The following is a 14087-nucleotide window of genomic DNA, read 5'->3' as shown; positions in this document are numbered from 1 at the left end:
AGCCTCTGGCTTGTAGACTCGTGCCCCCGTCAGCTAGTGACTTTTAACCTACTTAGCTCACTCGGTCTTAACTCATTTAATTATTTAATTCTACTAAGATATCCTTGTTTATAGTTAGGCCACTTGTTATGAGTTACATTATCAGTGACCGCGCCAAGATCAAGCACCAAACAAACAAACAGTAGAGGTTCACACTTAGGGATTTTCCCTCTCTATACTTTTGAGGGATTGTTGATATTAATTGCCCTCCCAAGCATACCTGTTATCTATTGTTTAGGAATACACCTACGTCAGGGGACCTTGTAGATCTGTATAAATAGATCACACTTTAGACAGATAATCAGAGGGATTCTGACCAGAGGGCATCGCCACCATCGCTGATACTGATGCTACAGTCATCTTGACACTGACCCAGTCTTCGTGTCCCTGCGCAGTCTGAGATAGAGACCTCATTCCAAGGTAACAAGGGTTGGGGGCTCCTCTCATGGACACGACATTGGCAGATTAGGTTTAACAAACCCAGCTCTCCTTTAGGGTAGGAGGTTAGGCCTTTTCACATTGGGGTATTAAGGCATATTCCATCTCATATCTTTTATGTATTGCAAAATGGTGGGGGTCTTCGTAACAATGACTCTCGTCTTCACAATACTGTTACTTGCTTTATTCATTATCATAATCATTGCAGTCCACGCAACTTATCGCAAATTGCAGTTATGTTAAATAAAAACTATTATAAATTTACTGCATCTGTGTCATTGCCTGTTTTTGTAGGAGACATAATATATCTGTGAGAAAAGGGTAATCTCTGTTTAACCACAACACTCCCTGAGATATCTTATTTTTGAGTCCATGCGTAAACGGCTGCCATAAATCACTTTACTATTGTGTTTCTGGTGAGGTGCTGCTAGTGAGCCAGTAAGGTTGGGATAACAGTTGCGACTTGTTGAACCAGCAGTCTTGCTCAGAGCAAGAGTCCAAACTACGACATGGCGCCACCAACGATGGTGTTTAGGCACTAATTTACGGATACCCTGACTATCACTGTCTCACAGACAACAGGTACCCTAAGTACCATTAAACTGAGACGTCAGTGGTCTTTGGGAGAATCCTCCCCAGCTGAAAAGGTAACACCTAATTAAGCTGTAGGTTGTTCAAGCTCAAACTCCTAAAAGGACTAAACCTCCCATTTCTAGTGTTCCATTTCTCTAAATAATTATGGCTGAGGCCATAGATATGGCTGAAAATGCTAGACATGCACTAACGCATCATTTATTAACGAATGGCCTTACAGATGAGGGCAGGGAAGTTACTCTGATAATAGAAGCTACTGAAGCATACCAAACAGAAACATTTTACTGTTGGGTCACCTTTCCTGAGGTTGACCAAAGAACGCACATATTTCACACATATGAATTGCGAACGTACCTTTACGATACCAAGCATACCAGTATCATGAAATATCGCTCACATGCCAGGAGCATCAGAACTGGTTTGAAGGCGCCCTACCACATGTAACACGAAGAGGGAGGTTAGGTCCCTTAAGTAATGATGGACCTACGTGGCCTATGTTTGCCACATACACGCCTCACCCAGGCATTCAGAACATGCCAATAGCAGATCTACGAGTTTTATATAATGAATTAGTGGCATTAAATAGACAATTAGTTCAGTTCGTAATGCGGACGTTGAACACAACACCAGCGCGTCCAGCACCACCAGTAGCTGGTGGTTATCAATTGGCTACTGGGATTAATCCACAAACAGTGCATACTATTATGGGTAAAGTGCCCACAGAACAGGAAAAAATACCGTCCTGGATTGCCCAGAAAACGAATCAGCTGGAAGCTGTGTTTCCAATACGGGACCCCAGGAAAAACAGATTGCTCACTATGTACTTGCCTTTTGGGATGGTTCCCTCGGTGGATGACTGTGCCACATGGGGTACAGTCTTCGCTGCCATATATACTACCACACATGGTACCCCGACACTTGCCAATTTACCGGAAGTGTTAAAACAAATACAAAATGAGCATGGGGCTGCACCAGCCCTGGATTTGGGAATGAAATTAATGCGTAACTGACGCCATATCCTCAATAATTCTCAGTAATATTAAAGGGGAAGCAGTAGCACTGGCAATACGCCAGCGTCTCTGGGAAACTCCAAATCAGGAACAGAGTGTAAGGAAATGCCTCCCCGGCATGGCCACCCCCGACTCTTTGCCCCCGCTGATGCCAAGCCACGACCTGAAAGTGTGCTGATGCCTGCTAACCAGGCACCAGCACCCCCCCCCCCAACCTGCACCCCATGTCTCCACAACCGGCACACCCTGGCATCCAGGCAAGTCCCCCGCAACTGGCACCCCCGGCACCAAGGGCCCCGACGCCAGGGAAGGCCTCCAAGGGCCGCAGCACGTCCCACGCCACCCCGGGGACCCTCCACTCAGCACAGACACACCGCCTCACAGCCCGAGTGTGCTGGTGGGGAGAAAAAGACCGTGTCGACACGGCACTCCCCCCAGGGTGCCACGCCAACCCCACCCCACCCACGGCATAGGCAAGCCACCCCTCCAGCAGGCCCCACAACCCCAAGGCAGAGCGCACCACACCACAGATGAGGGCACAAGTGCACGAGCACTATGCCCCCACAGCGTCCAAGCAAAACCCCAGACACTGCAAGTGCAGGGCAGCCACAAGAGCACACGTCCTGGGAGTCCGTCAAACACGAACTCCACAGCACCACAACGGCCACACCGAAAACTGGGAAGCCCGGCACCAAACCCCCCAGCACAACAAATGCACACCGATGCCAGTGCGCACTCCACCGCAAAATACACCCAGAGGGCACCTCAGAGATGCCCCCCGAAACCACACCAGACCTCTAGTGCGGGCCGACTAGCCCCAGCAGCCCGCCACACACCAGACACGCCGCTGGCCACATGGGGAGCGCGCCCCCGCCACCCTGCGGCCAGCAACAAAGCCCGCACTGGGTAGAGGCGCCTATCACCCCCCCCTGCAGGAACTGCAACACCCGGCGGCGAGCCTCAAAGGCCCCCCCCCCCCCCCCCCCCCCGTCACAGCACCCATGGAAAATAGTTGAAGATCACTTAATTGGTGTTCTATTTTTAACAGAAGATTTTCAAATGAAAACACACAAATTATGTATTTGTAATCAAATAAAATGTAAGACTACTTAAGTAAGCATTGTTTTAACTTGCAGAGTATGGTGATTTTGCGAGTGCGTCATACAGTAAATATTGTTTCAGCAGGTGTTTTCTTTCAAAAAAAAAAAAACAAAAAAAAAAATAAAAAAAAGAAAAAGAAAAAAAAAAAAGTACAACTTTGGCAGCCAACATCTCATGGATTTGGCAAAACAATGCTTTGGAGTAATAGTTATGCTAGGCCTTACATTTGGGTGGCCTGAAAGCTATGTTCTTTATTTAAAAATGGCTACGAATTGTATAAGGTGGCTGCTTCCAAGCGTGCCTAGAAAGGAGGTATGCCACCTATCCACTGCATTAATCCTCGTGGTTTCCTGGGGCAGCGTACCCTAGTACTCATTTCACCATGGGATGTTTAATTTGGGTTGGTGCCTGTGGCCTGAACTATGCATGTATCCAACTCAAGAGCCTTCCCAAGTAGTCCAATAACACTAAGAACAGGTTGTAGAGATACACCAAGCTCTAAATTTTAGTTGTTGGTGAACCATTGCTGTCCATTGCATCGTCCATAGGTAAAAATAGGATTAACAGATCCTGCCCCCGACTTTTCTTTGGTGGGGAACCAGACTAGGAAGATTTGGAGGGCAGGGGTGATGGTGTAATGGGCGGACAGCAGACTCCCTGATCCACACAAATGCTGGATTCCACATCTCTAGCCATGAGACTGCTGGAAGGGAACACACTTTACGGGATACCCCTTCTGTAGCTAAAAGCAGACACAGGGTGAAGGGTGGCCAGGAGGGCCAAGGATCTGGCTGTATCTTGAGATTCCTTAAAGCGCTCAAGCACAGTCTGCTTGGTCTCCAAAGAGACTGGTACCATCAAGGGGCACGTCAAAAAGAGCAGACTGGAAATCACAAAAAATCCAGACATGCTCAATCAAGCAGGGCATTGCAAGGCCAATGTCCATGGAACTGATTTGCCTAGTGAGTCGGTGGTGTCCAGCCCACATCATACTGTGAACTTGATAACATGAGAGATGTAACTAACAGCTTGGGAGAGAACAGCCCAGGCCTCATCCAGAACCTGTGGCAGGATTTGTGCAAGTATGTCCCATAAAGTATGGGTGTAACTGCCCAAAAGGAATGCAGTATTCAGACCACAAAGTCAGGCTGCTAGAGAACATTTTCTTCCCTATTTGGTCCAGCCTCTTGAATTCCCTACGCAGGTGAGCAGAGACAAATGAGCCTAGGATGTAGAAGCTTGGCTCACAGGGGTACAGTGTTAGGTCATGAACACTGGGTCAACTGAAGCGGGTGATTGTCCTGTTCACAGGAACCGCTGTGCTGGGTTTGGACCATATCCCCAGTAGAACATTAGTAAGAACTTCACTGAAGGGCAAGAGGAGTCTGAAAGAGAAAGCCCCAGCCTGAAACAACCCCATCAGGTTAGTCCTGACCGCCACTGAAAGAAGCATAAGTTCCTAAACCTCAGCAGCCCTTCCCACCACCATGGAGTACAAAGATTCCTTCTCTATGGCCATCGTAGAGGGGAGAAAGCATGCCAGTGTGAAGATGACTGGCCTCACCAATACAAAGGGATCTTAGTTGGGTTGTAGAGGGTCCAGGGACTCCTGCCACCCCCTCACCATACCCTAACCCCATTATAAAAAATAAAAATCCAACATAGGGGCACAGCCACTGTCTAAGTCTGACAACACTGATCCAGCTCTGTGCCAGCTCCTGATGGTACCCAGAGGAACATGCAGCACCAGAAGCATCAATATTAGAACCAACAAAGAAGGTTGAAATCGCACAACTGGCACTCAGTCAAATCCAAGAGTCTCTCCCCCCGCCCCCACACACATTGGTTAAGCCACTGGCACGGAGGAGGCCCCAGCCAACTCTGCAGGGCCTTAAGGTGCTCCAGCAGAGGCAGCCTACCCAAAAATGACACTAGCCCTCAAAACTGAGTTGGGCAGGGAATCATACCAGCACTCTGAAACTGAGGGGGTTGTGGAGCTGACCCAGCTGTAGGCTCTGAGGATTGAGGTCTAGAACCATGACCCCTCCCTTTACATCAACCAGAGAGAAGTCCAAGAACCTGTGCTTATGACTTCTTGGCTCTGCAGTTAAGACTTCAGGTTGTGGTCACGCTCCAAACACTACAAGCACATGAGATGTAGATCCCTCACATACATGGCCTGACAGGATCCATAGGGCTTTAATCTGGTCTTGCAAGATGACCTAGACGCACCAGGAGCAAAAACTCACATTCAACAAAATGCCAAATAAACGTTCAAAAAGCGACTGAAGGGTAACTCCAAATCAGAACGAAAAAATAAAATAAAAATGAAGTCACCATGGTGACACCTATGTAGGACCCACTGCGTGATGTCTGGTGTGCACAATAATACAGCCAAGCAACACCACCTGACATTACACAAAGGTACTACAAGAAAATCTCCAGGTCCAGACAGATGCAGCCTGGGGGAGGATATTGGACTGGGAGGGTTTTACTTTACAACAGTACTGCATGGTAACATTAGTTCCTGGCATAGAGGTGTTTGCTTTTAACAGACTGATATTTCAGCTATTGATACCATACACACTTTGCCCCAACTTCAATATAGTCCATTGAGAAATTAGGCCTTTGTTGCCTCCAGATTTAGACAAGCTAGTCCTGGCTTTTAGCTTTAGGTATTAACCAGCTTCAAACCAATCTTTGTATAATGCTGTTCCCTCCATCCAGTTTGGTTTTAAGGGTTAAGCCACAGGCTTCCCATACAGTTACGTGTAAGCAGGTGATTTGCAAGGAGTGCTGTCTTCATTATTGGGTGATTAATTTTTACTTTTTGTTCTGTGTATAGATAAATTGTACTGTTGCCTGATCTTTTGCTTAATAAATGGCTTTGTATGATGAAATGTTTAAACTAGTAAGATTTTACTGAGGAAATTAAATGAAACGACCCAGTGAAGAACACCATGGGACTGTAGATGTAAATTGATTGTACGCACTCAGGAACAGTAACACCACCCCTCCACACACACCCTCACTAAAAACACCATTCTAATAGTCTGCGTCCATTGAAAGAAACATTATGTGAGAAGCAATTCTATAAAGTTATGTCACTACCCATCACAAAAATAAGTGATATTCCCATCTTCTAAAGGGGAGCCTGAACACTATTTGCAAACAATCAACTCACAGGAGAGCCCCTCTGAGGAAACTTTGATCACCCCTTTGCAGTTGTCAAAGTAAGCACAGACACAGACGTTAAGTTAAGTACTTTATTTACAATAATGTGAAGTAAGATAAGGTCTGGCCAAAGATTTTCTCCAAGAGGCTTCCTGTGGGAGGAGAGTCACCTACAAGAAAACAAGATGAAGAGTGAGTGAAGACAGCTATAGCCACCTGAGATGTTAAACATCCAAAATAAAACTAAGACCAACAGATTAAGTTTATTCCTCTCTGCTGTACCCCAAACTGTTAAGAATTCTCTCTTCAAGTGACAGTGGAAAGAATACCCTCCCAAGTATGCCAGCATATTAAAGGTAAGGAGGAGGAAAATTGAATAAGCACAGGTCGCTGCTTTGTAGGTAAGTATACATGGACCTACCCCCACCCTACCACACCGCCCCTTAGCATTCTTCACTCCATCAAATTCAAGAGGCCCAGCATGTCTGCATGCAGGGTTGTAAGGCTTCAATAAGAATGAGTGAAAACAACAGGGTGCATGTATACTTGAAACATCGATTTAAGGCCAGATCAATGATTAGTCTGCTATGGAACACATCTCAGTTGAAGCTTTAGCCAATTGATTAAAACAGAATGGTCTGAAGCTGCTGACATTGGAACTGGGGGGGTGGGGCGCGGCGGGGTAATAGCAGATTAGCATCTCTGCGTCAGTTCAAAATCCTGTGATTTCAGGGTAAGTCACTTAAGCTCCCAGTGCCTACAACTCACTGCCTTGAGACCCAACAGATGATTTGTTGTGCTTTACCAATCCTGTTTTTTTAAAGCCAATTACAGATTTGTGCGAACAGATAAATAACACTGTCCAACCTGGTAAGTTCTGATAAGGCAAGCCTCCTCTCACCATCTGGGTCCGCTTCATGGTCTGGACCATTAGACCCTTCTAGATTTACCTTACAAACCACACCATATTGCTGAACAGGAGATCTGCTGGTCAGCCCTGGTGCAGCACATCTGTTAGTTCTCAGATGTGCTCCCATGGCACAGTAAGGTACTCTTGATCCACTCTGTACCCCCCCCCCCCCCCCAATCTCCCCCTTCCATCATTTCTCACAGCAGTCTTGCTGTAATCATCCCACTCCACAGCTGCCAAAACCTCAGAGAAATTACTGATCAAAACTATTTTAACAAGTACATTAACATGCATTACATTTTACAGTTCACACCACACTATAGAGTTCATAATGTACCTTTCATAGTGCAGGCAATGTTGGATGTATTAACAGGCTTCAGGCAGCAGAGTGGACAACCAAACACCAGGTCACCTGCAGAAGGCTGCTCTCAAGAAAGGCACTGAGGTTTTCTTGGATGCATTAACTTGGAGAGATCAGTCCACACTCGTCAACTTCAGTGGACACAGGTACTGCGGACCGTTCACCCATGGATACATCCCAAGGAAAACAGGTAGCCATGTGGCGCAGAAGGAAGCTACGCCATGCCCCAGCTGTAGTTACCAAGTCAAATGAAATCATTTTTAACTATCATCATTACCTTAAATGACTGTAGGAAAGCAGAATCTGGTAAAAGGTGAAATATAAATGACAAGGAGACAACAGGTGAGAGGCATGAGAAAGGCTTATTAGTTACTATGTAAACAAATTGCACAATGAGTATCTCTCAGTGGGTATTAATGGCACTCAAACAAAGAAGTCTGTATCCAAAACGACCTTAGCAGCTACCCCTCATGTACAGTAGCCAAGAGGAAGAACCAGGCACCATAAAGGACAAAGTACAAGAGCTAGAGCCACCATATTAAGTTGAGACTACAAAAAAAGATTAGCAGACTACTGATCTCAAAAGGCTCTCGCAAGGGCAAATTTATAATCACCTCCAGTCCTTAGTGGAGCCTTCAATCCTCAACTCCCCAAATCCACTGCTTTATGTCCACCTCACACTTACGGAAAGCAGCTTCACTCCAGCATTGCTATTATAGACAGTCACCTTACAAATCAGCTTCAAATGTTCATAGAAACATTTCATATTACTACAGAATGAAGTTATGCATGGTGAATAGCATACACTTTCACAATCAAATCAAATATTTTAACCAAAAGCATATGAGGTGTAGATTAAATGTTAATCCTCAAGACCCATTCTACTGGTTTTCTGCAAGGTTCATAGTTTCTCTCGCCACTTACACACACACACACCCACCCCCTCCCAGGAACATAAAACGCAGTCAGGTTCTTTAGACAGATATTGAAAAAAGCAAACATTCTCTTCTAGCAGTACATTTCAGTACACCACCTTAACAGGGATTTCAATTGGGACAGTTTTCCACTTTAAGGTAGTTTCTTTTGCAGAAATAATGCAGTTTAACAATATTCCTTACTGTATTCGGTTGGTTGTGTTAATTGTAATTACACCCCTTAAAATTGATTTCCATGATTTAGCTACCTCAGTTTTCATTTCCATTAATTGCCACACAGAATAAATTTATGATTTACTCTTAATATCGCGGCTTGAATTGTATAGGTAGGTTCTAAGCAAAATTGTAGGCAACTTGACCATAGTGTGCTTCAGGAACTGGTGCAGCAATGGGACACCGAAGGCTGCTTTTAAAACTGTGGGTAATCTAATAGATAGCAATGACACATTTGTAAAGTTCAGGTGGGGAATCCAATATCTTCAGGTAGGAAAGTGACTTATTTGTGCCTGCTCTACCAGCAGTAGAGTTTCCAGTGTCCACGATAGCAGTTCTCTCCCCACAAGTGTCTCCTCCAGAAATTATTTCACTGCGAGATGTCTGAATAGAGGCGTTCTGAGCGGCCCTTGGGTGCCAGAATTCAGGCTATCTCGAGAGAGGCGACAGACCAGAGCCAATCTCTGCCACCTCTCAGTTGACATCAGCACTACAGCCAGGTCACCAGGTGGGCATCCTGCCCCCCACCCCCAAAATAATATAAAATGGATGCCCACCTGGGGCCCCGGCTGCAGTGCTGAGTTCAGGCTTAAATAAAAGCCATTTTATTTTTAATTTAGTCATACCATAACAGAAATAAAAGTAAGAAATAAGAGATTGAGAAAGTGGTGATAAAAAGGGACAGGAAAAAGAATAGAGGAACTATTGCTAGCAATCAGTCATTGGTAAAACGTGCTACTCACCTGCTAGGGTCTCAAGGCGCTGGAAGGAAGGGGGGCAGGGACTGCAACTGCTCGAGTAACCAGGTCTTGAGACATTTCCTGAAGGTCAGGAGGTCCGGGGTCTGTCGTAGGTGGGCAGCGAGGGTGTTCCAGGTCTTGGCAGCATGGTGGGAGAATGATCTGCCACAGTTGTAGTTCAATGATGCGTGGGCAAGGTTGGCGAATGGAGTTGGCGGGTGGGAGTGTGGAAGTTGAGTCACTCGTTATATAGGCAGGGCCCATGTTGTCAAGAGCTTTGTGGGCATAGATGAGAAGTTTGAAGGTGATCCTCTTGGTGACAGGAAGCCAGTGTAGGTCTCTGAGGTGGGCTGAGATGTGGTCGCGGCGTGGGATGATGAGGTGTGGGAGGCGTTCTGTATACATTGTTCCTTCAGGGGCTTGGCTGTGGTTCCAGCGTAGAGCATGTTACCCTAGTCCAGTCTGCTGCTGATGGAGTGGGTGACAGTCCTTGTTTCAGTGGGGATCCATCTGAAAAAATCCAGCGAAGCATGCGGAGGGTGTTTAAGCAGGATGAGATGGCATTGCCTTGCTGGATCATGGTGAGCAATGAGTCTAGGATGAAACCTAGGTTGCGCACTTGGGTGGTGGGCGTTCGTGCGGTTCCTAGAGTGGCTGGCCACCAGGAATCGTCCAATGTGGAGCAGTTGGAGCCAAGGATGAGGACCTGTCTTGTCAGTCAAGTTTGAGGCAGCTCTTCTACATCCAGTCGGCAATGACATGAAGACCCGCAAGAGCATTGTGTAGCAGGATGGTAGCATCTTGCAACCCCTCACACCCCCTATTGAATCGACCAATAACCTGAACTCACTAGGTAGGACTAATCGGATGGGATGCTTTCAGTACTATCACAACTTGCATTACTAATCAACCCCACTCAGAGCATTGTCCAGGGGAATAGCTGAGGCATTCCCCTCGCTTTCTACTGCCCCTTAAGTCACGTGCATGCACTCTATCCTCATAGTGTACTAATGTCAACATGGATGAAAAATGTTACGCCAACACACCCCACCCCAAAAAAAAAAAAAACGATCAAGATAAAGTCCAGATAATGTATTAATTATAACTTGTCCATTATACGCATGTACACAATCCTTGTCTCCATAATCTCAGATTGCCATCATTAGTTTTGGAAGTTTAGTACAGAAGAGAAGGTCATTTCTGGAGATCTGTTCAGATAGACTTGGAAGACCTGTCTTTTGCACTGTGCAGTTTGTACCTTACACCTGGTTAGGTCAGCTTCAGCCAGTGATGAAGTTCAGAGCCTGCACTTAAGGGCATACAGAGGAGACAAGAAAAAGGTAATGGCTGAAACGCACAACCTTCAGGGCCCTCATCAGCGGTAGTGCAACTTTGACTGCAACCAGAATTGACTTCTTCACTTATTACTTTGCCATTTACAGGTCCAGTATTTAACTAAATGCTAGCTGGATCCCAATGAAGGAAGCCTTACTCTTCTGGGCACTCGCCAATTCAAAAGACGGCTTCTCCAAACGATCACTCTTTGCCCGGGAAAACGGCAGTCAAAAAGGCCATTTGGGAGGAGATTGTGTTAAATTATATCTCCTTCCACAGTAGGCAGATGTTCGGAGTTTAACTAGAAAAACAAAAGTTAATGAGCAGGGGCTGGCGTGCTCACATGGTAGGCAGTTTGGTTGTGATCAGATTCCCTGATGAAGGCAAGAGCAGAATGAAAGATAGATCGAATTGTATCCTTCATTGTATGTGCGAAAGCTCTTCATTTAGTCAGGGGGAGGAGAGTTCCCACTCCCAGATATGTTAATTCGTAAGTGATTTTCTAGCCTTGAGCAATGTAGAGCTGAAAGGGGTCTTTTTTGGTCTAAAAAAGTTTATAGGAAACAATGTTACAATGGTAGGATAAAATGGGCTATTAATAACACCCCTAATGCACTAAGCAATTTCAGAGATAGCCAGGTTCATTGGAGAGAAAGGCAAGCTCTCAAAACTTAATTTAACTTACCTCACACTACTATGATAAAGTGCACTGACCAGGCAGAGGTTGTGCTCCTAAATTTTTTTCCGTTTTAGGCCTCCAAACCTTCTGGTGTCCGTGAGTGAGCACAGCTGCTGTAGTGGATTAGTTATGCATGTGTCCTTCCTACCTATGTTCATGGAGTTCGGTTACAAAAAGCCACATTGTAGTCTGGAACAGAAGCCTTCTTGGGTGGCACTGTTTTATTGTGCGTGTGTCCTCGCGCTTATAGCGCGAGCAGCCTCGCGCTTAGGAATGTAAGAATGTGTGTTTACGAATGTTTGAACGGTTGTTGGATGAGATGCGGGCAGAGAAATATGGTCAGAGATGTTGGGGCTGTATTTTCCTGTAATTACCAATAAACATCGTAAGCAACTATTGCGGCTGGAAGATTACTACACCACACTGTTTTAACCACATGCATAAGTACCAGCTCTGCAAGGACAAAACAAAGTAAAGCAATTCAACAAAGCTGGCTTAAGCCCTGAGAATTAAGATCCCAGGACTGAAGAAATTGTGCCTCAGTAGCAACCACCAGGTTTTGTTGAACCATTTCATTTGAAGACATAAGTCATGAGCACACCGATTTTGGATAGTCCATACAACCACAGGGAAAGCAGCAGAAACTAATCGCAAACAAAAAGAAACTAACTAATGCATCACCAGTTTCTGAACTGGAAGTCACTAGTGGAGTACTGCCCACAAGCAAAACCCACTTTAGAACCAGCGAAGTACTCCATGACAGGACATATCTAAAGACTGGCAGTCAGTAATTGAAAGGCTTGGTACTGCCAAAGCAAACTATCAGTGCACCAGCTTATTCTGCACTCCTGCGATTAACTTTTTTAGGTTAAGAGGGGGGGGGGGGGGGGGGGAGACACATGCACGCTAAAACCACAGCTGCGCCCACCACACTGAAAGCTATCTTCCAATCTTCCAGCAGACCACATAGGTTAGTAAGCAAAATACACCCAGTCTCAGCCCCAACCTTGCAAAGGTCAACTTTACTCATGGATATAGCGAGTTCGTTTACAGGAGACAACCAGCCAGCTAAAAGCCTGGAAAGAAAAAACAAAACCAGCATTACTGTACAATATAATCGTAAAAATGGCTTCAGTTTCAACGGCTAAATGCCCGCACAAAATGCCCTCCAACGGTAGAGCCCAAACTCTATAGAAGTGTACCCTCTTCCTCCGGTTCCAACAGCGTGCATTGCAAACGCAAAGGAAGTGACCTTTGTTACCCTCTACTCCAGATACCCGCACAATTCAGTCTCCTTGCGTCTATCAGCGTACCAGCAGTGAATCTGTAAATCAGGAGTTAACCTACAAACTCGTTTACTTGATATAGAAAGTAGAGAAGATTGCAGACCGTTATTTCCCCTTTTGGGAAAGCATGGTTTTGATTAAGTTATCCCAGTTTGTAACAGCAAACTACAACTCCCACAATACAGTGGTGTATTAGTTACTGAAAGAAAATGTTCCCTTAACTCATTTATTTAACGATATATGCACACAAAAAAATTGGTTTTTGCTTAAAGTGGATTTTTTTAAAAACCACTGAGAAAACACAGCTTTTTCATGAAGAGCATAATACAAAAAAAGCCATTGCGTCATACACATTAAGTCTCAAAACAGCCATTGCTTAAATGTATAAAAACTAAACATCCGTTTAAGCGTTTTGTTCAGACTACGTAACAACAAAACAAGATCAAGACAGAAAAAAAAAAAAAGACACAAAGGCCGCCACTACCTGATTATAAAGCATCTTTGCCGTGGAAAGCTAGAACAGAGAACTGCAAAGCAAATGAGTTAGGAAGAGCATAAATATCACCTACCACCACCTCTCGTCCACCAACCTCCATCAACAGACCTCCTTGGTGCTCTCCTTCGGTAAGAGACGAGCATCAGCGTCCTAAACCACAAAACAAGAACATTACAGACACCAAAACCACCCGGGAACGTTCGGAGACTAACAAAACTTAACAATATTATTAAACACATAAACTGCACGAACAAATAAATACTTACGGTAAGGAAAAGTACCAGCCAAAAACAAAACGCACGCCACTAACCTACAACCAGACAAACCCATGTTCTATAAACAAAATAACGCAGGAGCCCAGCTGCACCTGACACGTTTTTTAAATCCACAGCCAGGGGGCGGCAGTGGGTCACGTGGCCACCTTTGGACAACCTCCTGGCCAATCTAGGGCTTCCGTGAGGTCTTGGCTGCAGCGAAAATATATCAGGTGGGAGCTGGATGGGACGCAGCCACGTGAACAGTCCGGTTGCCATTGATTGGCTCCTGAGTGAAGGCGGGTTCTGTGATTGGATGGCCTGTGTTCGGCCGCTCGCACCAGCTATGTGCCTGTCTCGCGGAGGCTTCTGGTACTTGGGGTAGGCAGGTGACAGCCCCGAGGGTGGGACTCTCCCCGGTCTGAGCAGGTTGGCCTCAGCATCGGGGGCTTTAACTCCCCGGGCCGTTCATGTGAAAAGGGTCCTTTCTCGTGCACGGTTTATATCCTGGCGCTGTAGGGG

At 45.7% G+C, this 14087-nt stretch overlaps 1 protein-coding gene across 2 annotated transcripts in view; it reads right to left on the bottom strand.

Moving 5' to 3' along the window:
* The window catches only part of ARHGEF15 (Rho guanine nucleotide exchange factor 15), a 315428-nt gene extending 301714 nt beyond the window's left edge, over positions 1 to 13714 (bottom strand). Inside the window, exons 1-2 of one of the 2 annotated variants that reach the window (XM_069218718.1) lie at positions 13578 to 13714; positions 13385 to 13461 (exon numbers count right to left, since the gene is read on the bottom strand). The gene's annotated coding sequence lies outside the window, so the exon portion shown is untranslated. The other variant, XM_069218720.1, reaches the window with a different exon arrangement.
* Positions 13715 to 14087: the final 373 nt, after the last annotated feature.

Source organism: Pleurodeles waltl, chromosome 12, assembly GCF_031143425.1.
Source record: "Pleurodeles waltl isolate 20211129_DDA chromosome 12, aPleWal1.hap1.20221129, whole genome shotgun sequence".
NCBI classification, from domain to species: Eukaryota; Metazoa; Chordata; class Amphibia; order Caudata; family Salamandridae; genus Pleurodeles; species Pleurodeles waltl.
Note: the sequence above shows the minus strand (reverse complement) of the source record. Positions and strands in the feature narration are given on the sequence as shown.